Below are 24,977 nucleotides of genomic sequence, written 5' to 3'. Positions count from 1 at the left end.
CATAAACATCCAGTGCAAAGCTATTATCAGCAGTGATGGCAGGCCAAACAGAAGCCATTCATTAGCTTTAAACAACTGTGGCCATCTTCTGTCTTCCCTACCACTGTTTCAAAGGCACCTTAGCAACCATGCGAACAATACCAGTGCTGGTCATGGCCACAGCGTGTGTGTGGTCCTGTCCCAATTGTAAAAGACGCAAGACAAAGCACTTCGCAAGCACGGACTTTGGCTTGAGCAGGTCACGTCGTTTCCTAAGGTGAACGCACTTGTTTGTTGAGGGACAAACCAGAGGAATGCAGCCACAGTGGCTGTGAAGTGTTTTGTGTGACATGGACTTGGCCAGGATTTGTGTATAGTAAGCCTTGTTACTGTCTCATTGACATGTGAGGCATGTTTGACCTTTGGCACTTGCCTAGCCAGAGGCCATCCCTCTCCAGTCTAGCTCTGGAAGATGTCAATAGGCAATCTTGTGAAAATTCAATAATGTTGGTTTTCCTGGGAAAAGTTCAATTGATGGGTGAGATTTGATGGGAGTTCTTTCAATAAGGGCTCTTTGTTTTCCTTTAACTATATGAGGGTGACTTTCATCTCTTGAGGAGAGACTGCAGCAATCCAGTGGATGCTTTTCTCAAGCGCTGATGGAGATCAATGCTGGCTCATCGTTTAGGCTGCTCAGTCGATGGTCCCTGGGCTTCTCTGTAACTAATGCGCTCTTGTGTTAGTACTTGATGTGAGGATCGGCCTTCTTTTCTGTTCAGGAGAAGAATGGTCCTGTCAGCTATGCACGGGGAGACGACTTCATCTCTCCACTGGTAATTAGATCACTGCCACCGCTTGCTGAGGAGCCAGAGAAAAGCACATTGGGCCCACAATAAATGAATCAATGCCACTGTATCTCCATTTGCCTGGTACTGTGGGGACAACGAGGAGAATGGAATGCTTTAATGGAAATGCTGTGGTGACCTGGGCCGTGGAGGCAGGGAGCAGCTTCAAACTGTTCCTTTGGAAGTCCTGCTGTCAACGTGCCTTTTCAGAAGTGCCTGTGGCTGTCGTAAAATACACAATGAAAATGTTAACTTGGTTTGATTTCTTTGGGACATGGAAAGGCAGGAAGCTGTCTGTGTGTGGCTCAAGACCCCCTGGGGTGAATGGGAAAATTTACCCTGAGTCCTTCCTCCACTCAGTCTTGTAATCTCTCGAATTTTCCCTCAACTAAGTCTCGCCCAAAACCAACCCAGAAAAACACCTTGTAGTTTTTGAAGTAATGTGTTTCACTGCCAAGAACCACAAAATGTTTGATGCTAATACATTAATATTACATCTAAAGACAAAAATCTTTACCTGTTATGGATGGTCACACTTAGTATACTACACAGTATACTCCACTGGAAGTGCTTGCCCTATGTTCAAGTAGCTTCAGCGTCCCTCTCCCCAAACACCTTTCTGTAGTCAGACTCGGGATAAAGTGTCTGACCATTTTTGTAACTTTCTGAAAGTGACGATGCGACACGATTCACAGTTTACATCATGACTGGCCAGCTGTGTGAGTAAAGAAAGTAAGCCATGTCTGATCGTCTCTCTCACATTTGCCTTTTGGACTTGAGACAACCATTTCTCTCAGTTTTTGTACAACTGAGTGCAACACTGTCTGAAAATGTGTGCCATTATATCTTGATTTAAACAATAAAAGGTCTCCCCTGTCTGTATGATGGCTGGCTGTTCAGAACAACCATATATGAATTTGATTTTCAACGTGGTTTGACAGCACATTTTAGTTCTGATTGAACATACTCTGACTATAAGGGGGGCCAAAAGCCTGCTGTCATAGCTTCCTCCTGGGTGCATTTCACTGTCCCCCTGATCTGTCTATAAGAATGTTGTAGTCTGAACACAAACATGTAAATCTTTCAGCCGAATGCACCCATGGTTGCTTGTAGTAACTCATCTTAATTGTTGGCGCAGATGATAAACAGATGAGAACATATTTGAAATTGGTTAGAGTACAATTGGAAGCTTTTACGAGGACACCTACATGTTCTGTTTGTGTTTCTAACAGCTGCCTTCCATCACAACAAGTAACCATGATGCATTTGGCGGAGAGTCATGAGCTAGTTAACACTAACTCATTAAACCAAAACATCGGACAGCATTGTACTTGTTCTGTTTTTTGGTGCCGAATAACGCTTACTTTGTGGTCTTGAGGTTACAGTAATGTCACAGTCAGTTATAGACAGTAGCCCACTAACGTTAGCTAGCTTAGCAGTGTTTACTTGGCTGACATTACTAATTTCACCTCCAGTTGTTTCCAAAGTTAAAGTTTACCACTGCTGTTGGAGCCGCTGAGAACTGCACAGGTTCTTCCCGAACTCCAAGACATTGTTGTCAAAAATAATGTTACATGAAAAGTAAAGGTAAAAGTATAAAATTACACACTTCTCTGGACAGCTAGCGTTCAAACGCATGGAGACTGTAATGGTGACTTGTTTACTTCCAGTACGCCTCGAATCATCTATATGTACCAATCTATAGAAACATGCAACAGCCGAGATGTCAGTCATTTAAGGACCATACCAAGGTCAGAATCCAAGCAGGTGTCTTAATCCCCACATGCCCCCCCGTCATTTTTGTGCCAGTATGCATGCTTTCTCTGTACAATGCTGGCCTTATTTAGCAGAATACCTGTGTCAGGGTGCCTCTGCACTCTGAGTTCCTTTGCAACAATGGGATCCTTTCTCATTCCCCTCCGCCCTCCTTCACTCTGTTTCCAGCTGAGAGCCCTGCAGGCAGGCTTTTTTGTCGACACATTCAATAAGACCTCTCTGCTTTGCTGTGATTCATTACTGTAGGCGAAGGTCAGTGCTATTCGCTGCAGTACAAATACAGAAGCAGTGCAACCATTAGCACAAGAGATGACATATTAAAAAATGCAACCATGCAATTGCAATGCATGCTTTGTGAATTAAGGTTTTTGTTGACTTTGATGGATTTGTGGCTGTTACCGGGAACTCATTTAGGGGAGCTTACTGGCACTGCTGCACATACACACACAAATATGCACATAATCAACACTGACACATACAAGGCACCTGAAATCATCCTGATTCATCAGTGAGATATTTCAGCAGGTCGACAGTGAGGCTTACGCTGCCACTACAAGTTCACTCACGTTTCCTCTGTTTGGCCTTTTGTTGTTTCTGTATAAACTCAGTGTGTTTTTACAGTCTGAAGTTCTTACCCGCAGGCTACAAGCTCCACAGTAGATACTAATGCAGACTTGTTCTTCACAGGGCTGTGCTGTAACGACAGACATGTTCTCTCATGAGTCCAAGAGTTGTCGAACAGAGTTGTAGATTAATTTCTGATAACTAAATTGGGATTGTAATGCCCTATGTGGACAGTAGAATAGTCCATACTGAAATAGCTAACAATATCAGTGTGGTATTTTTTCCCCACTAAACAGTTTATTTTTCAGACGGTAATTAGTAATGGACGGAGGGGAGCAGCCAACACCAGCAAATTAAATGTTTTTGAGCATTATTGTGATACTACAGTCAGTGGGTTTACATGGACGTGGGTATCCCTGTTAAGAGGCTTATTCTGGTTTTGATCATATTTGAGATATGATGTTTACATGGAACGCAGAGAAATCTAGTTATTCATATCCCCGTTTACATGATAAATGCAGGTATCCCAGTTGCCTGTCACTGTATGCTGTTTACACTGGTGCAACAAACAGCAATGGACAGGAAATATTTCACATGCACTCCCCTTTGACCGGCGTTAGCCTGTCACTGCTACTGTGTAGGACAAGGGAGCAGTAAATGAAGATTCATACGCTTGACTGGTGGGATCGGGCTGTTGTGATGGGATTCAGAAAATCTGTTTCTTTATCGCTCCAGAAGTTAGAAGGTTTAGCTGCCACCACCGTTTTGTCTATGTAACGTCGGTTGGCTTAAGCCAAGGGTAAGGGTACTATGATAACGGCTTATCCAAGGCCCTGTTTAGATGACAACGGTTTCTCTTAAAACGGAAAAGTCTGTCCTTTGCATTTTAGAAAACTTACGCGTTTATGTGACAACGTTATTGAAACGATCTCCGTTCACACGGAGCCGCAAAATCGAGTAAGGTAAAGCTGCAGTATCGGAGACAGCAGTTTCAGGACCACAGATTTATGACTGTTAAATTTTCCAAGCAGAGGCTGCAGCCTGAAGTTTATTTATATTTTTTTGCTATACCCAAATTACTACTTTCTTATTAAATAGTTACAATCAGTGTTGGGCAGTAACACGTAATTTGATTGATGAAGCCCAGGTAACTATACATTACCATTGCCGGTCCTCTCCGCTCCCCTCACCCACACCTGAACACCCATTCTGGGATACAGTGTCGGCCCGCTTTGCCTGACCTCTGCAGTCCTCTCCGCTTCTCTCACCCACACTTGAGCATCCGTCCAGGGAGGACCGCTGAGGTCAGGTAAAGCGGGCCGACACTGTGTGTGTACCCCAGGACAAGTGCTCAAGTGTGGGTGAGAAGAGCGGAGAGGACCGCAGAGGTCAGGCTGGGTGGGCCGACACTGTGTATCCCAGAACGGGTGCTCAAGTGTAGGTGAGAGGAGCGGAGAGGACCGCGACGAGGTGGAGTTGCCACAGTAGATCTACACTTTGCTGGAGAAGCGTTGATAAAATCAACAGGGTGAGCAGCACAAACACACCTTGGCATTGTTGTTATGATGGTCGACTTTCTCGCGCATGCCTAGTGACTGGAACCGTAATGCGCATGTGCGAAAAGTCTCAGTTTTCAGAGGAACTGCATATTGCAAATTTACATGACAACGGAGACGGTGCCGTTTCCAAAAAATTGCACTCTGGAACCTGTTTTCAAAACGTTGCATTTTCAGGCACCCAAAACGCTGCTGTCGTGTAAACGATCAGCCAAAATGCAACTAAAGTTTACTGTATTCAGTTGAAATCGTTGTCGTATAAATGGGACCCAAGTTTCTTAAATTGTATATGATGTTCACATGCTCAAACACAAAAATGGAATGGATTTTTGAGAGCGATACTGATTTTAGAGGGTAAAAATTTGGTGGTCAGTATAGTACATTTTTAAGATGGAATGAAAAAAGACCTTTTTTATGTTGATTGTTATGTGGACCATTATCAGTGGATTGAATTTCAATCAGAAACGCTGTCATCTAGCAATATTTCACTGGTCAGGTGTAATGTTAGTGGTCACACACTAACTCATGGTTCACTGTGCTGAGTCAAGAACACAAGTACCTTTACTTAAGTAAAACTTCTTTAAAGTCGAGCACAATATCATCTTACTCTTTCCACCTCTAAAACCTGGCAGTAGTGTCGCTATGGTAAAGGGTTAAATTCCTCACACCAAATAAAAGCACACACACAAAGGTTTGCAGCATCTCGATGATGAAGATGTACAGGAGCTATTCACATCATCCCAGCTGGTTTGTATGGAAACAAAGTTTTGCAGATCTTACTAACAAGAACTGTTAGTTACTGGGGTGGTAAAGTTTTTCAGTCATTCAGGAAGGTGAGAACACAAGTATTTGGGGAGAGCCTCCGGCTAATGCCACACAAGCCTCCCAATCTGACCCTAATTTCAATTACGCCTCTGTCTGACTGGGAAAGTCTTTGTTTGATGAACCCTCTTATCTCATTGAGTTTCCAAGGGGCTCAGTGCTGCTCTGATGAGACACTCTGTGCTGTGTGTATAGGGGAGGGAGATGTATTCTGAATAATGCATAGTTGTGTGTGTGTGTGTGTGTGTGTGTGTGTGTGTGTGTGTGTGTATATGAAGAGGGTGTACTAGTCTACCATCCCATCTTGACCCAATTTGGGTTGGTCATGTGACTTTAGATTCAACATTACACTACATACAGCGACTGGTGGGTGCTGGCCAAATTAATGTTTTATAAAGAAGATAAATAAAACAGAAAAACCAGTTGGACTTAGTGTTTCAGATGTTTTCCCAGGGTTTGTGTGTTCTCAACAAACCATTTCAAGCAGGCGAGATATAAATTGGTCCCAGCAATTAGACCCTTTATCTGAGGATTTAGGGAAGTTTGTCCCTTCACACACACACACACACACACACACACACATTCTAGATGAGGGGGAGTAAAGTGAAACATTGGGAAAAAAGAGAAAAGCGTATGTGTTGAACAGAGGAAGGAAGAAAAAGAGAGTGAAGCAAGATCACAGAGCCATGCCAAGCCAAGTTCTCACTGCCAGAGGTCAAAGGTGACAGCCTTGAAGTGATGGGGAGGGTGAGGAGGCTTAGGGCATCAGGTCAGGTAGTCTCTGAGACTGGCAGTCTGTGGGAACCACACGTCGGACACACATGAAGAAGCACATACACACACAAACACACACACACACACGCACACACACACACACACACATACTAATTAGCAGTTAGTGTCAGAAAAACTACAGCTATGGAAGAGGCTGGAGAGAAAAACTTTGCTGACACTTTACTCTCAAACACAAAAAAATTAGTATTGTGACCTATGTTGTTATTAACTTTAAAATTGGCTGTTTTTGTACTCTGTTAGTCATTTGTATTTAAAACCCTTTCAGTTTACATTTTTGATTAATTGTGCATTTTAAGCAAATGTATTTAACCATTTTCTTGTAATACTATTATATCTTTTTAACTTCAGGCAATGTGAAATTTCTAACGTCCATACAGTACCTTGAAGGATATTGATGTGCTATACTATTTTTGATACCATGGGCAAAATTTTACATAGAGGGCACATGGTGTATTTGTCACAGGAGATTTACTAAAATATACTTGAAAGTTGCACATTCAGAGACTAGGGTGTATATTAAATAGTGAATGAATAAAATGTCAAAATGGATTAATCTAGTGAACACTATTTTTCCATCCTATTTTTCCTCATGTGTCATGTGTTTAATGTGTCATTGATACAGAGTCCCTTATTTTTATTTCACTGTCATGCATCACCAAGTTCCGTTAGAGCATGAGGCTGGTTTATTTCTCTAGAGGCAGTTTGAGCTTTAAGAAACTTTGCAGGTTTACCTGCTTGAAAGCAGAAACACGCTGAGTCAAAGCTGTCACACTTTGCTAGTGAAATGACCGTGAAATGAAAAGGTGAATCCGGCTGTAATGTCACCTGTGAGAACTTGACATTTCCCCATTTTTTGAATTAATAACGTCAACCTGCTAATGCTCATGAATCAGACGTCAGATTGCAGGGTTGGAAAAAAGCTCAATGACGGGGCCGCTTTTGTCAGCTCTTTCTGTCAGCTCTCTTTTATGGACCACACCAGGATGGATGAATTAGATACTCCACATAAAAATGGATCATAGAGGCAGACAGCATGCTGCTGGAGTTTCCCCTCCCATTTGTTTTATACCCCATCATCTGGCGTCAGAGAGAGAGGAGAAACATTTGTCAGTGCATGTCTGTATGATGCAGGACAGTGAAAACACAAGATTGCTTTTCCAGATGCAGTGCTGTTCTGCATGGTAGTAACACACATTTTTCTCAACTACTTGAATGATATCTGCAGATGGAATGAAACCTATCTACAGAAAAACAATACATGCTACATTTTATGCTCATTGAATTTCAACAGACTAGAGGCTGCTGCTATAAACTTCAAGCAGGAATTAAATTGGATTGGACTTTGCAAACAGCAGCCAAATAGCTTAATGAAACAAGAAGTCTTCGTTAATCAATGCACCCATTTTGGCTTAATGCACCGATCATGTTTTTAGGCTGGCATTTGTGTCAAACACTTAAGTCTCGAGTAATTCATATATCAAGGAAGCTGGGCTGCTCTTTAAAAGCAAATAGCCAAATTGGATTGAATCCTGATACATTGTGCTGCCACTCAACTTTGGCCAAATGAGATAAAGTACATTGTTCCAGCCACACTGTTACTGCAAGCTTGTCTTGTCTGCAATGTAGGCTAAGCTGTGCTTTAGTTTATTGTTTGGAGTTGAATAGAATGCACTGTTTAAGGAGAGGAAGGGCCGGGTATCCTATTTCTCTCGTGTCTTGGCATCTGTCTGTTTTTTTTTATTTAACATGCATCAGTCCTACATAATGTTGAATTCCTCGCTTGTCAAAGTTAGCTTCAGTTCAGAGATCAGTTCCTTGAATCAAGGCAGCTCACTGTCTGCAGGCGAACTCTCAGCTAAGCACTCCCAATCCTCGTACTTGGAAGTTATAAGCATTTCTTGATTTAGTCATAATCCAGTTATCAGCCCAATCAGGAGTGCAAACAATCTCTCAAATCAGCAACCACATTCTGTCTTCTTTTTCTTTTTTTCGAACATTACACACTGGTAAATACTGTCTTTGCAAAGTCATCTTCTCTGTTTTATTAAAAAGTGCATCACTTGTGATGATTCAATGTTTTGTCTTAAAAGATAGACATGTTTTACTCCAGTACCTCTGAAAGGCTTTACCTTTTAGATTCTAAGCCATGGTAGCAATCCCTCCCTTCTGCTACACAAACATGGCTGCGATTTGTGAATGATAACATATCAGCGCACTGACCCCAAAACATCAAAAGGCTTCACACCTGCTGCGGGATAAGCCTGGCCAACTGTGACATGATACGTAACTGATTGTATTCATTCATAACGCTGCGGTAACTCAAACAACACAGTTAATGCAATAACTGGGGAGAGAAGAGAACAAACCCTCAGTGTGTGTGCTCAGTGTCCAAATGAATCGAGTCCATCCATCTCAGTAATACCAATCCTCCGTCCGTCCATTCATTCCACTCAGCACATACGTCTTGAGAGAGTGTCAAGTATAGGTCAATATGCTCCTGGCAGCCCAATCAAGGCTGATGAATACGAGAACAGCTAAGTGCAGGGCCTCTGCAATGAAACCACAGGAGTAAATGGATGACCCAAGACAAGGCCTAGAATGAATATTACATGACCTTCCTTTGCATTAAACACCATGAAATTAAAGCATATTAAAAGACATTATTTTCATCCAAAGTCTGATTGTCCCTCTTCTATCATCTGCTTACAACAAATGTAGGAAGAATGTGAAACAATGTAAAGGGCCTAATGTGATCACTGGTATGGGCTGCGAGGAGGGATGAGCGCACATCAACTAGCTTATTTTTTACTCATACATTGGTGAGGTCTTTTATCTAATAAATCATTATCTAACTAATGGTAACTAGGGCTGTACCCAAATATTCGGATATTCGAATTCGATATTCGTTTTTTAATTTTTTTTATTTATTTATTTTTTTTAGATTTTTTTTTGGTGCTAAATGTAGTCTTTTTGTTGTTGGTAAATTTAGATTATCAATAAAAATCAAAACTTTTAAATTGCATTGTTAAAAATGTGAAAATATAGTATCGCCTACCAACCGAGCTTGTGTGCACGGCACGCTTGAGAGCATCCGTCTGAGGCTGTGGATCAATGCCAAGTTTTACCACTTTATCACTATTCCCTCTAACTTGTAGCTGTTTTTTCGTTAGCTTTTGAATTTAATATGAATTATGGAACCGTTTTTGTCAATGTTTGTTTCCCCCGTTTTGTACAATAAATTATTAGTTTCAACAAGTTTCTTTTGGAGTGCGTGACACAAGTGTGTTTTGAAAACGGCCGCGGTCTGTCACCTGCTCAACGCATCAGTACCTTTGGATGCCATGTAACAGTAACAGTATGTACAGTAATAGCCAATAATGTCAAAATGTCATTTACAGACGGATTTAACAGACGATCACTGCTGCCCGACCCACAGGTCCATTTGCGGGTCCCGCGCGTTACGGGTTGACCTGCGCATCACTACTCAGCTCAGTCTATAAAGGCTGTACACAACAGTAGACGTAGACCTCATGAAAAAACTTACAAGACTACCTGATGAATGTCTTGATAATTGCTCAATCTGCACTGAGAACTCCTGGCAAAGCCCTCAGAGTTGTTGTCAGCCTAATTTAATTACAGGGCAAAAAAGCCCCAACAATTGTTTGGATTTTTGACTTCCTGAGTTTGAAACTTGAAACATTTGGCATCCACCATTTTCCTCTTCCCCTCATGTAGTCAGGATCTAAAACCTCTTGAATGATGACTCCATAAAAACATAATGCCCCTTTGCCACAGGCTTTTTGGAAATGCTCTAAATTCTTACAAACCCCACATGACTAAAGCGGAGAATTATAGACCTTGAAACATGAAACCACTCACAAGGAGGACTCTAGAAATCCTTTCAAAAGAGTCAAAACATGATTTACTGTACTTGATCTCTTTGTCAGGCCAGTTCTCTTCATTTGCTCAAGTCTCTACTGTTTCAACAGCAGCATCACACTCCTACTCAGTCTTTGCACAGGTGTCAGGGGGTGAATTGAAGTCAACGTGCCTCTGGAGAGCAGCACACAGTTTTTATTGCTCTGACCCAATAAGTTAAGGGTCAGCAAGGGGGCTAGCAGGGTGGGTGGGTGGAGTTTGGAGGGTTGGTAGAAGAGATGACAGAAGTGTCAGTGGGGGTCGTCTGGATAGTGGTTCTTGTTGGGGGAGGTAGAGGAGTGAGACCAAACAGCTGGAACACATGGCTGACTGTCAGCAGCCCAGAGAACTGGGCCTGTTCCTCCTTTCCTCCTGATCTGTTTATTTATCTCCCTTTCAGAGGGCAGAGAGCAAGCTGGCCTTGAATGAGAATAGAGATGATTTAAATGAGAAAAAGAAGACAATGCATCTCAAACTGCCAGGCCAGCAGCTTTGTATGACTGAACCAAGAAGGGGCATCTATTTTTTTTTCCAACCAACTCTGAATGTTTCAACAAAGCACTAAACCCGTCAAGCTTGAGGGTTTTCTCTTTCATCATGTGGATCTTGTCACAGAGAACAAACCAATGCATCTGTTTTCAATATATGGAGGTTGATGACATTTTCTCTACATTCTGTTACAGTCTGTTTTAGATCTGTTATTGAAAGTGTGCTTTAAGAATTTTATTCATCACCTGTAAGATTTATTTTGGCAGCCAAATAGTAGATGAACATAAATCTTCAATGCAGAAAGTGAAATGAAAATGAAAGAGTCCATGTTAGCCTGGATGAACTCTTTCACTGTTGAGTTGTGTCAGATTTTAAGATGTGCTATCCCAAAGCTATGCACTTCTCTTTGGCAGAGACCAAATTTATTGGATATTAATTGGATTGATTAGTAATTTATTGTATCTGCAAAGGTGATGTGTAAGCTACGGACATCTCAAAGATTTAGCATAGCAATTACATTAAGTTGAGGGACTTGCAAGAGACAGATTGAAAAAAAGCAGTGGTCAGAATCAGTGCAGTGTAGGCCAAGATATCCTGCCTTGCTGTCCTCATGCAACTGCCTTTGCCAGACAATTCCTGCTTGGTTAATGCCTACATCTTTAAAACTCTGTGGCCTAAGTGTCAGGTTTCTATTAACAATTTTCTAATAACCCAATTTGAGATAACCCTGATGACATTAACGGAATTATTCCTCACTTTTGAAAGCTCCTTTCAAAGCCACATATGAAGCGTCAAGGGTTTTGCGATACTGTTTAAAACTGGTGGTGTGCCCCTTTAAGCCTGTTTTAGCGTTTGTGTGTGTGTGTGTGTTGTGTGTAAGCTTGTCCTATCGTCCTTCCTCAGAGATGTATTCTGCAAAAGTTGCCTGCTTCCCAGATCCTCATCCCTTGCCAAGCATCCACAGCATGGCTGTAAAGAAAAATCTAATGAAATTGTTGCGTTGGATCCTGCATGCTTATTGCATTAAGTGCAATCAATAAATCCTTTTTGTACGCTAGCGACCTCCCTCTCCCTGAATCTCAATATAGCTGAGTGCTCTCTGTGTAATGAAGATTGCTTTGGAACTTGATTACTCTTAGTGCCGTCCAACTTAAGGGGCTGTTCTTGGCAATTTCCCCCCGCACTGTACGGGTCATTACTTGACTTTTTTAATATATGGGTATGCTGTTAAAACAGGGATGCTATATAATTTAAGCCTGTGTGCGCTGAGTCAAACTGCGTCATGGTAACAGGACAGGCAGGGAAGGTTTATTGCATCCTAACAGATACTGTATCTTTTTCATGGAACGCCAACTCACTGAAAGTGTCACTGTGACTCATACGAGCCATTCAGAGTGTCACTATTTGAGTAAAACATCACTGTGCTGCTACTTTTGCAGCTAAAAGCCAGGTTGTGCTGCTAGAGAGACTGTGCAAGCTTGGAAGGAGCTGCTTCCATTTGAAGTGTCCCTATTATCTGGGATGTGTTTTCAGCAGACTGCACTCTTCAGTTTGAAATGTGTCTAACCTCTAGCATAGGTGTCTTCATCTGTACTTTTAAAACAACCTATGGAGGTGAAATTCAGTTGAAAATATTATTTTTATGCCTCTGTCCTGTTAATCACCATGGCAGGAGGCATTATTTTTCGAGTTGTCTATCCATCTGTCTATCCGTCCATCCCATTTTCATGAACGCAGTAGCTTAAGAATGCCTTGAGAGAATTTTTATTAAATTTGGCACAAACCACTAGGATTTAATGAACCGATCAGATTTTGGTGTTCATAGGTTAAATGTCAAAGTGACTGTGACCTTGTCTGTCTCATTCTTGTAAACCTGCTATCTTAAGAATACCTTGAGGGATTTTTTTCAAATCAAGCATAAACGTGACTCAAGTCGGTGAACCTATTTTAATTGAATGGTCAAGGTTAAAGGAGCAATAAGCGAAATTCATCATTTCTAGATTGAAGGAATTAAAAAAATCGCTATGTGAAGAACTAGAGGTGTAATTTCATCTGGAGTATAGCATGACCACTCACATCCACACATCCTCTCTCTGTGTTGATCTCCAGCCCCAGTCCGGCTGCGCGTTCATGTACGTTCATGTGAATGAAGAATTTTCACCTTTAGGTTCATTAATTCTTTTTGTGGCTTTACCTCTGAAAGCCCCAACAGAGGATTGACTCAGCCTAATAGTGTGATTATGGTTTCTGTCCCTTTGTTCTTCCGCCCGTGCTAAGCAAGACTAAAGTAGACTTGTCCCAGTTACCTCACAGCCCACTCTGCCCCTTCCTCTCATCTGGGTGAGGGAAGGCTTTAGGAACCTGCTGGTTTCACCCGCTGTTCTCATGGACCAGACTAGATGGATAGGGATGGATATCACTCCTGGCTGAGAGAGGAAGCGACAACACAGAAAGGAGAGCAGTCTTGTTTTGTCTAGAGCTCTTTTTTTTAACCACTGCAGGGTATCTCTTCATCAAGGCACCAAGCTGTGTGATAAACTTAAGAGCTTCTCTAAGAATCTCCATTCTCCCTCTTTCTTCTCTCCATCCCTTCCATCTGTCATTATCTTTTAAGGGAGATGTAAAGCTCAGGAAACCATTTTCACTAAAAGTGTGATCAGGATCACAGCTTTTCTGCAGTGTGTTATTTGAGATCACAATCACCATTACTCAGCACTAATAAATCATGCATTATTACCTCTAGGTCCCAGGTTAAGTTCAAAAGATTACATACATGACATACTGTACTTTGATACTGTATCACCGTAAAAGGCAAAAGCAGGGGTGAAACGTGGGCTTGGATCAAACATTAATAAGACAATGATTTCTCCAAACATGGCTCTTGTCTCAAAGCTTTGCATTCTTTCCCCAACTCCTGCTTTGAAGTCTTATCAGATCAGTATCCTGTACATGATTTTCTGTTCTCATTTATATTCTGGGTTAGAAAGTTTGCCTCTGCAGGGCCCCCAATGCCTTTTTGAAATATGAATGACAAAAGGAAGATGACCACTGTGGCTCCTGCGTAATGCCAAGTGGAACCTGTTGGTGAACTAATCCTCAGACTGTAAATATTTTAGTACTTGTCACGGAGCTGAAGGATGGTCGCTAAAGAGTAGGAAGGGATGGAGATGGAGTTTCTCTGTACTGCAGTTAATACTTTTCCCTTCCACTGGGAGCTATGGAGGAGTACATTTCTTCAGCAGCGGGAACACAAACTCAGACTGTGAACTGCAAGCACTAAGTATCTCTGAAATGTTTCTTGTGGACCTGATTCTGGTTACTGATTAATCCCAATAACCAATAAAAAGTAACTGAGCCAAGTTCAAGACTAATTTGATTAACAATTATAACATAATTATAACACCTACAATAACTACGATAAAGTGGAAAGTCAGTATATACAACAGAATCATGTTAAAATCTGGCTACACATGAACTTAGCTTGTTAATTTTGACATTTATTACTAGGGATGCAGGTTTCGTTTCTTTTTTCTCTTTTGATGGGGGGAAGGGGGAAGTGTGGCACAATGTTTCCGCAGCAACGCCACCATGGATCAGGACGGCGTTACAAGTGATAATCAAATGAATGGCAATGCTACATCGTTCCCATCCAATCCATGTGGTGTGCAATACATAGTGGCGGTGGCTAGCTAACCAGTGTAGCATGAATATCTTATTAACTGTTACAGTTATACTGTTGCATAACTCAGTGGTCAGCTGATTACCGATTAACATCCTTAAAAAACATACATGATGGGTTATTCTTGACCTAATAAAGTAAATAGTTACATGGCAAAAAAATAAAATTAAAATGAGGTCCACCTGCTAGCTTTTTCCATAGCTTTCAATTGAATCATGGGTGTAAATGTTGTATTGATGGTTTCTGAAATTTGCAAAAATGTCTCACACACCTCCCACCCAATGCTGGAAAGGTGTGTGTGTGTGTGTGTGTGTGTGTGTGTGTGTGTGTGTGTGAGAGAGAGAGAGAGTCTCCAAAGGTATTCGACCATCCAACAAGCAGTTCTGAAAGAGTATACTGACCACTTAAAAAGCTGCTGCATGAACATTTTTAAAACAAAATCCCTATTGTGTTGTGTGTGTGTTCCTTTCTGTCTGCTGCTTATTTTTTATCCTATTATGACACTGCCATAAATAAACACAAACCTTACGAGACATTGAACAAATCTAACAACATCAGCTAAAACCGGGTATCTAGTGGGGGGGAAAATCAATACTTATCCTGTTACAACACCAAAGTCAGAGAGCTTGATGTAATTTTGTTGCGATCCAGAAAGGCAGATGCTTGCAGTACCAGTCAGAATGCAAGTATAGATCTCTTAACCTTGAAATATGAAGATGATTGATGATTTTTGCTGTTATGTGTCTTGACTCAAAGTGCTTTACAGTGATAGTGTGATGGAACACCATCTCTTTCCAGACAAAGTATCCATTATGGCAATAGTTTAGTTTCGAGCCCCCATAAAACCAATAGGGACCTCTGTCTAGACAGCACTTTATCAGTACAGTGACTGTATACTCTACAAATGTGCTGATACGTGGCTTAAAGCTAGGTAAACAGTGTCTAATATTTTCTTGTCTTTCTCTTTCATGTGCTGTCTCCTTTTTTGTACTGCCAACGCCCTACCAGGTAAGACCACTCCCTTTACTTTAATCTCTCCGTCATAATGGCCATGGTCTCTTTCCAAAACCACATCTGCTCACCCCCCCTTCTCACCTCAAAAGACCACCGGATCTGTAGACATAGAAGGTGGCTTGGATTTTCTGGAAACAAATGTCAGGAATAGTCGTGTTTGAACTTGTATTTGAGTTGATGTACTTGTTTTGTTATTGTCTTGCTGTTTGTAGGTGGTGTCTATCTTAATGTTTAATCAGTGTTTTACAAGTACATAATTTCTTGGTGTATACTGGGCCAAGAGCTTTTGCCATCCATTTCCTGCTCATCTTGTATGAAAACGACATCACCTAGACCTATGGTATGTCTCTGCCCCACTTATCTCACTGTCATTTTCCATGTAGTCAACATCTCCCATGAATTTGACATGGTTCTGCATGAAAAAAATTAGTCTTTTTCATGTTTTGAGTGGAAAAGTGGGAATTTGTTGAATTATTTATGGCTGTTTTGACAAACGTGTTTTAGCTTTGGAAGAGGGGTTGCCAAATGAGAGTGCACTGTCCTGTTCTGACTATTTTGCGTGCTCTCTGTACTCTTTACAACAGCGCTCATCGAGACAGTGAGAGTAATGTGTCCACTCAGACCTCTGTGTCATGTAAGAGAACAGACAAGGACATTGAACAAGGAGTGAAGAGCTCTATACAGTTTTAATAGTTAAAGCCCATGGCTCCATTTTAGCAGCTGAACTATCTGCCCTTTTGTTTTGAACTCATTGTGCACGAAGAGTGCTGATCTCCAGCTGGAGACCTGGATGGGCCATCAAAGAAGCGGAAGGTTTTTGCTCAGGCAGATGCCTTTGCGCTTTAATGGAACCTCCACCACCGCTGATGATGACACGATGAAGAGCAGCAGCAGAAACAACAGAAGTTTGTCAGGGGATTGGGTGCTGTTGCCAGGGAAGGTCCCAGAAGGACGTCTTTTGTCATGCATATTAAAAGAGCTCTTCAGTCAAAACAAGGCCGCTCAGTCTGTCATTAAAGCTTGCAGTTGATGGAGTCGTCCTTTCATGTGTTCCCCACTCAGGGCCCTTCCCTTCCTGTCAAAGCAGTCCAAGCCAAGCCCCTCTTCCTCTTGATCTAACAAGTCCACCAAAGTAGCTTATAAAACTGGGATGCCTGGAATGAGACGGGCTTAGATGCATTTGAAGCTGCTGTGATATGCATAAATATGCACTTTTGACCAAGTGTACAGCCGTGATACATAGCATCCACTAAGGAGAGCATTTTTGAAAAGCTCTTTTCTTTCAGTGACTGAAGAGTCATTGTGAATGGTAGCCCAAACAGTACTGAGAACATGACTGCGTTTAACTGCTCCTTCTCAACTGCATTTGACTTGAAAAATTTGGGGTCTTTGATTGAGAAGGCAGCGCTGGTGCTAGTTAGCAATAGCATTTAAGTACCTTACAGTGTATTGTAGCATTACCAAGAAACAGTGGAGGCTTTGTGCATCGTAATAGGATTTTAATGCCTTCTCTTTGTGGCTCAGCGAAGATTTCTGCTGATTAAATTCCAGACTGGCCTTGTGAACTGAACCAGCTTTTCAGAATAAACACACCTGAAACCCTAAGAAGCACAAAAACTGCAAAACGAGCATGTGGCTTTGATGTGTAGTGGCTCCATTCAGCACTGTTTATACCCCTTCATTGTCACAGTGGCTTATTGATTGATGTCGAGTTTTACGTAAGCTCTGGTTTGTAAAGGCAGAAACGACCATGTTTGCCTTAGCATGCCAAGCTCTTCTCCCTGCTTGGTGTGGGATTTCTTCAGGCCTTTCTGTGGAAGTGGCCGCTACAATGGCCACATCACGCCGCTCTGAGTGAGACAAAACACCTGTCAGGAGTGGTCACGCCTCATCACGGTGCCTGTTAAAGTGGGAGGTCCTCTTGTCACTCAGGGCAGAACCCCCATCTTTTCCTTAAAACCATGTTTTTGGAGGAGGAAGCTCTTTAAAGGGCCTCTTCAGTCGTCAGTGCACCTTTTCCAGCATCACATCTACTTTTTTTTTTGTCTGTGATGACTCCTACTTGAAATAAGCTGGCTTCTTTGAATGGCTGTGCACTTGGTTTGTTGGTGTGCATAGTTTTATGTGAATATAGGAATGTTCATGTACAGCCATAACACCAGCACAAATGTGCATGGTCTTGGCCAGCATGTCACACACAGCGGGTTCCCTCTGACATGAAAAGGGCAGAGTGAGCGGTTTGATGTCTGTGTGTGTGTCTGAGAAGGCTGGAATGTAGATTTCATATCCTCCCAGATAATGAGATTAAGGACGTGCCATCTGAGGGAGGAATTCCAGCTATCCCTCTTCCAGTTGCCGACTTCTGCTGCTCCGACACAGAGCTGGTGCAGGGCAGCTCTGCATCTCGGCTGCCCTATTTGCTGTTCTCTTCATTTAACTGCTTTTCAGCAGATCCAGAAGTCTGTGAAACATCTTCTTTGAAATTATCCAAATGTAACTGATGACTTTATATTGTCAAGTCCCCATTGTTCTCCAGTTATCTCCTAGAGAGAAATTAATTTGGAATGCTGATTTCTTACACCAGAAAGGACTATGTCATTTTGTCGAAGTTATATTCAAAAGTGAACCACTATTTGATTTGTACACTACTACCTTATTCAAATTATTTGCTCGGGTAAAATGTGACTTTTTTCCCCACAGGCAAGCACAAAATAATAAGGGTTCAGATATGGAGAGGGAAGATTCTGATAAAAGTCAATATTTACTCTGAGTTTAATAGATAAAGTATGAAAGTATCTTCATACAAGGGTTCGTGTGATATCCTACGAATTTGAGCCCCACGAATGTAGTCATCAGTACTAAACATAAAGTTACGTCTTTAATGTGAAGTTACATAGGTTAGGTTTAGGTAACTAAAGTTAGGTTTAGGACAGTAAAGTTACATAGGTTACCATCAGGAAAAGAATCAAGGTTGGGCGTCATCATGTTACGTACTTAAAGTTGTGTAGGTTAGGTTTAGGCAAGTAAAGTTATGAAGGTTAGGTTTTGGCAATTAAAGTTTTGTTGGTTAGGTTTAAAAAAGAATTATTGTTGGGCGTCATCATGTTAGATACTTAATGTAAAGTCACATACTTTATGTGAACTTCTATAGGCTGCGTTTAGGCAACTGAAGATACCTAGGTTAGGGTTAGGAGAGGAAGGGTTACATTCAGGAACAGAATCTTGGTTGGACATCGCCATGTAACATACTTAACATAAATTTACTTAGGTAAGGTTAAGGCAAGTAAAGTTAGAAAGTTAGGTTTCATGAATTTAAGTTATGTAGGTTAGGTTGTGAAAAGTATCATGGTGGGGTGACATCATGTTACGTACTTAAAGTTGTGTTGGTTAGGTTTAGGCAAGTGAAGTTACAAAGGTTAGGTTGTGATGTATTTGTATCTAAGTTACATAGGTTTGATTTAGAAAAAAGACTCATGGTTGAGCATCAACAAAATACAGACTTAAAGAAAGTTGTGCATTTAATGTTATGTTATGAAGGTCAGGTTAAGGCAAATAAAGTTACGTGGGTGTAGGAAAAGAAACATGGCTGGGCGTTGGGAAGTACATGACGTAAAGTTACATAAGTTAGGCTTAGGAAAAGGAACATTTCAACAGCACCTTGCTCTCTCAGAATGTTGGTTCTGTTTTCCCTATAATTAATACCAAAGTACACAATCAGGAACATCTTATGAAATCATTGATAGAGTCACAAACAATAAATAAGAACTCAGAGGCCTTATATATAGTTATTCAAGTGGTTTGAATCAAGTCATTTTTGTACTACATGTATATTCACAATATATATGTTCAACAGGAAAACATTTCTTTTCATTCCAAAGTACAGGCTGAAGAATACATCAAGCCAGTAACAAAAATAGAGATGACTCCTGGAAACCTGCATTTGAACCATCAAATCCCTCAGCAGGGTTTGTTTCTGTCAGATACACTTGGCCATATTTCATATTGACATACATACCGAGTTGTGATACCTCAGCCAACAGCCATACTGCGGATACATATACTGCAGATGGGAAATTTCAGGTGAAGAGATATGTCACAAAGCTTGCTACATGTTTTTTCATTTAACTAATGTATTTCTACTACTGTGTAAATCACTCTGTCATCCTGTAACTCCTTTTCATGTTTTGGTTTGCCAACATGCCAGTCGGTCTCTTCTGTGGAATGCTAAGAGCAATTTAGAGTAGTAGATGATCTGCCCAGACAAAATCACTGTACACTTGTTACGGCCTACAAAATTATAGACCACCATATCCCCTTCCTTTCTAACAAGCGCTCTCTAACACATGAAGTCATTACGAAATTGTCACTCTCAGCGAACGGCTGTCAGGAGTCATTGAATTCAGACGCAGAGAGCTCTCGAAAACTGTGTGTGTTCTCGTGTTAATCCCTGCATGCAACCGCAGCAGTGACATGACTGCCTGTGTGTTTGTGTGCATGCATGTGTGCAAAATGCTGCATGCCTCTGTACCACTGCAGTATGGGGATCCCACACGGCGACAGGCACCTACTCCATGGTATGTGTGTGGGACTCTGTGTGAGATTGTGTGCGCAACTTGAGCCCCTCCACGTGACAGCCCTAGTCCCATTCTGCCCATTCACCCATAATTACTGGCCCTCCTGAGACACACACACACACACACTCACACACCACACCTTACACACACACACACACACACTCCCAGCATGGGTGACTTCCGACATAGGATTTCTTTGGCATTTTCCCAGAGCCTCTTCCTCGGTTTACAGCTAAACGAGAAAACGATGTACTGCACAGACTTCAAAGCTCTCAAAGTGTGTGTGTGTGTGTGTGTGTGTGTGTGTGTGTGTGTGTGTGTCAGGGGAGAATGGGGAATGAAAGGCACACCTTAGAAAAGAGTAGAGATGTCAGGTAGGAATGGTGCAGAGGCAGAGACCTATAGAGAAGAGATGTGACAAGTTCATACATGTCAGAAGCTGATCCTGTGTCAGCCTGCACCTACATTCCTCTCTCTCTCTCTCTCTCAGTATGTGTGTGTGTGTGCGTATGAGTGTGTAAACTCTATTTCTTTGGATCAAGTGAATCTGTTAGGCAGAATTTACTCATGTGTGGCACTGATGTGTTTGTGTGTGTGTCTAACTGCACTCAGCACAAAATGGGCCCATAATGTCATTTTAATGACTCTGTAATAGCCTAATAATGAGCAGCCAATAATCATCATTTGCCTAATGGGCATAGCTTCACAGCTAATCACTTGGACATGGATGTGGATTTCAGTCTTTCAGTGGGTCCACCATCTTTCCTTCTCTTCCTCTCTGCCCACAGATGTGACAGAAACAGGGTTGTAAACCAGCAGTTAATGTCGAGGCTTTTTGATGAGGACTTTCATTGCCTATGATGAGAAATGGGTTTGTTTCCAGTAAATTCTTGCATAAAAATAATCAAATTTCAGACATTTCTGTTTCCATTAACTACCTTTATGAGTATATATTCAAGATGACAAGATTACATAATTAATTAAGCATTAATTAAGCATTTTGTAATGTAACAGTGAGTGGCAGTATTACATGAATGCTTTGTCTAATGTTGAGGTAGCAGAAGCAGGTACTACAACATCAAGATACCTGTGAAAAATCTTTTTCTGTCAGCCCCTTGTCTTTTTCAATATGCCAGCTTTTCTTTCTCACCCATCCGGACCTTTCCACTCAGATGTTTGGCCAGGCTAGTGGTATGGATCGAACATAGGCTGTATGAAATTGTGGACGTAGCCACTGTGACATCACTTACTGGTTTGTGAACTCCCGTTTTGAAGCCTTGAGTTTGGCATTTTGGCCATCACCATCTTGGATTTGAGTAGCCAGAAGTAACCATGATTGAATGAGAGGGTGGAGCTAACTGTAAGTAAGCTGCTAGCTTAGTTAGCATGGTGCATTTACAGCTATGGTTAACTGTGCTAATGCTGATGCTAATTTTTGCTCGCAAGAAATGGGCTTAAAACCATTAGATCAACGCCTGATCGCAACACAGGCTCTGTTCCATTGAGTGTGTGCACAGTGCCGTACTGCGGGTTCGGGCCGGGCTCGGTTATAATCATATTGGACTCGGATCGGTTCGGTCAGGAAAGTGCAGCCCAAGCCGCGCTCTAGACTGCTCACCTGTGTGTGTCTGTGTGTGTGTGCACGCGTCTGTGTGTGTGTGTGCATAGGGGCAGAGGAGAATTGTAAAGGCGTGACCATGTAGAGACAGAAATGACATGCCATTGTGTAAATAAGATAAATAACATAAGGCTATTTAGTTTGTTTAATAAGAGGACAAGGTATAGACCTGTTCTATGGGAAAGGTAACCTTAAATGACTTCTGTTGTGATCTGGCGCTATATAGAAAATAAAATTAACCTTCCCTCCAAATATAATGGTAGGGGAAACACTGGGATATGGATTGACACGAAATCAACAGACATTCATGACCCCCTCAGGTTGGATTGTAGTCACTTTCGTGATCCTCTGACTTTTCATCTAGCGCATCATTGAGCGGGAACTCACAGGTGGGGCTGGTGGATGGAACACTACTGCACATATTCAGTGGGCCGCATACTGCAGAAGCAAACTGGGAAGCTAGAAAACTTTTTGGTGTATGCGCCATGCTCCATTGGAATGGCCCTATCTTGCCATCCAGTATTTAGTTTTTTGTTTTTTTTTAATCTATGGCTTACCATGAACATTTGTTATTTTTAGCACGTTAGCATGCTGATGTTAGCTCGGAGCACCTCAGAACAGTGCTAGCATGCCTGTAAACTAGTCTTGTTTACGAGCAAACCATAAATTGTAACCAAGGAAGTGTCATTTGTTGAACATGATGAACCTTTGATCATTTTTCTACAATACTAACACAGATTAGGGTAATTTTTGTAACTCGTACCGACTGATTTTGGTATTTGTACATTTATTGTGTTTATAGTTTCCACCAGCTGACTTAACCTACACCACACTAATGTGTGCTGCAGATGTTTAAGTTTATAAAACATTCCTTTATTACTACCTGGCCTGATGGATTACTTGACACTACACTGTTTCTAAGCATCTGCAGTCACTCACGGAGACTACAAATGACTCCAACATGAATGTAAAACATTAGTCATTTACTTTGGCCTACATGACTTTGTCGATGCTTAAAAGCTTTCTCGTAAAATGCTGTCAAACTATTAATGACTGTTAGTAAAAGTTTTATACTGCAAACTTTCTTTGCAGGGCCGTAATACAACCTGCTTCAATGTAAGTGCCTGTCGTCGCTGTCAGCATATACTGTAGTCAATACGTGGAAACTCTTTGGTTGTGCTGAAGTACTTAGTGGTGATGGCATGACATCCTGGAAAGAGACACCAGCTTTTAGCTTTAAATCTTCCTGTCATCGAGCATATACGCTGGTGAAGTGTCCTTGTATAAGACGTCATCCCCCTGCTGATCTGTGACAGTCCCTGACCTCTAACCTCCCTGGAGGGTTTCATGATAAAACTCCCCAAGAATTTCATAATGATTATATATTGTTCATCATAGTGTTTTTAGTGGGACCTGTCCCCTTTACATTCTGTGTGCTCTTCACTGCAGCCTGTCTCTTTCTGTCTGTTTTAGTAGATTGATGGTTTGTAATTCCTCTATTGTCCCCCCTGTGGACACTTGGTATGTAACCAAACCCCTCAACTCATGAAATGGCTTAACCAGATGGCTGCAGCAGAGCTATACTGCAATGAATTCCTCTTCTCCTCTTTCTCAAAGTCTGGACGGCTCCCCTTTCACTTTGCTTTATGTCTGCTTGAGTCAAAGACGTGAGTGTAATAGAGAACCTGGGCATCCTGCTCACTACAACTCCACACAAAACACCAGCAGTGGTTACAATGGCGTTGTTGTCTGTGTTCTTTATTGTGGCTAGTCTATAAAAAAGATCTCACCTCATGAAAGACGGGGTGTGGTGGGAGGTGTTGGTCTGTGTGTGTGTGTGTGTGTGTGTGTGTGAATGAATGAATGAATGAATGAATGAATGAATGAATGAGTTTTATTTTCGTGTCATGTCCAAAGACCAATCCCTTACAGGATTATAAGACACCAGAAAAAGAAAGTCATCAGTTTACAAAATCACATCCACTTAATTTGGGGGTTACACAATTTACACCAGAAAAACGAAACAAAAACAAATAAAAATAATAGTTCTTTCTCCACAACAAAACCAAAATAGATATTTTTACATATATGTTACTTTTCTTCGTTTATCCCAAGCTTTCTCTAAATAGTCAGCAAGTGCGAATACTTTGTAATCAAAAATCCATTTGAGCCTCTCAGCATCATTCAACCACATCAAATCTAAATTCTTACACCTGTTAAATAATTTCTGACGCAACTCATGGTACAGAGAACAATAAAAAACAAAATGGAACTCATTTTCAGTATCATTAATATCACAATATGAACAAAACCTCTCTTCTTCTGAGACCCCCCGATAACGTCCTGTCTCAAGATGCAGAGGCAGGATTCCAGAACGGAGCTGGGCACATAGTGATCGTTGTCTTTTAGATAAAGGGGCACGAACATACTTTTCACTGCCATAACAGTGTGTGTGTGTGTGTGTGTGTTTGGAGCCCTCTTTCTGTTTTCCTCGTTCACTGTTTTTCTGTCAAGTTACGTCATACTGGGAGAGTTTACCAGTGGCTGGAAAATTGTGCATGCTTTCACAAACAGCAGATACACACACAGCTTTCCATGTGGACCTTGTCATGCCAGCCAGGCTGTTGTATGTGTGTGTGGAGAGCAGGGCCCTCGCAGCATGTCTCTTGCTCTCCCTGTGGGAACATAGGTGGCCATTGTTGGGTGCTCAGAGCGCTGAGCAGATGGAGGCGAGTTTCTGATGGTGATGCTGGAAGGGAGCCCAAAAATACTGGGGCAACAGGGCTCCCTGGCCTGTGTGTGTCTGTGTGTTAGGAGCGCTTTGAAATAACACTCTCACCCAGCATGCACACACACGAACACACACTCCGACCATCCTCCTTTTCATTAATTGAATTATCTGTGTGGAGCAGATTTTGCAGCCAAGCCCTCATTCCCATACCACAGCAAGCTGAGTTGGGCCACTGACTGAATTTAATCTGAGGATTATGGTAAATGTAGTCAGAACAGCCCTAAGAGCTTTCATGCTATACTGCAGTGTAGCTTTACAAGTGTTCTACTGCCATTCTGATAGATACAGTTGTATTTTCCAAAGCATTAGTCTTAGAGGTTACAGATGTCACCTCACAATTCACATCAGTCAGTACTGTGATATTGGATGTACTGCATCATATCAGAACTCTTGCTTTGAGGCATGTCATTGGGGAAATGACCCTTAGTGCGAACCCAGATGGTAAATGGTTCGAGATACAAGTATTCTCACAGGGACACCACTTTCTGCAAGTCTCTCTCTCTTATTTCTCAAACAGCTGGAAGTGTAGCCGGCAGAGACAAGTGGATCTCTGCTAT

The 24,977-nt window shown here is 41.7% G+C and overlaps 1 protein-coding gene across 9 annotated transcripts in view; it reads left to right on the top strand.

Annotated features, from left to right (window-relative positions):
• agrn (agrin) overlaps window positions 1–24,977 on the top strand; it is a 302,216-nt gene that overhangs the window by 37,637 nt on the left and 239,602 nt on the right. The window lies entirely within an intron of this gene.

The sequence above is a fragment of the Epinephelus lanceolatus genome, chromosome 8 (genome assembly GCF_041903045.1).
Source record: "Epinephelus lanceolatus isolate andai-2023 chromosome 8, ASM4190304v1, whole genome shotgun sequence".
In the NCBI taxonomy this organism is placed as follows: Eukaryota; Metazoa; Chordata; class Actinopteri; order Perciformes; family Serranidae; genus Epinephelus; species Epinephelus lanceolatus.
Note: the sequence above shows the minus strand (reverse complement) of the source record. Positions and strands in the feature narration are given on the sequence as shown.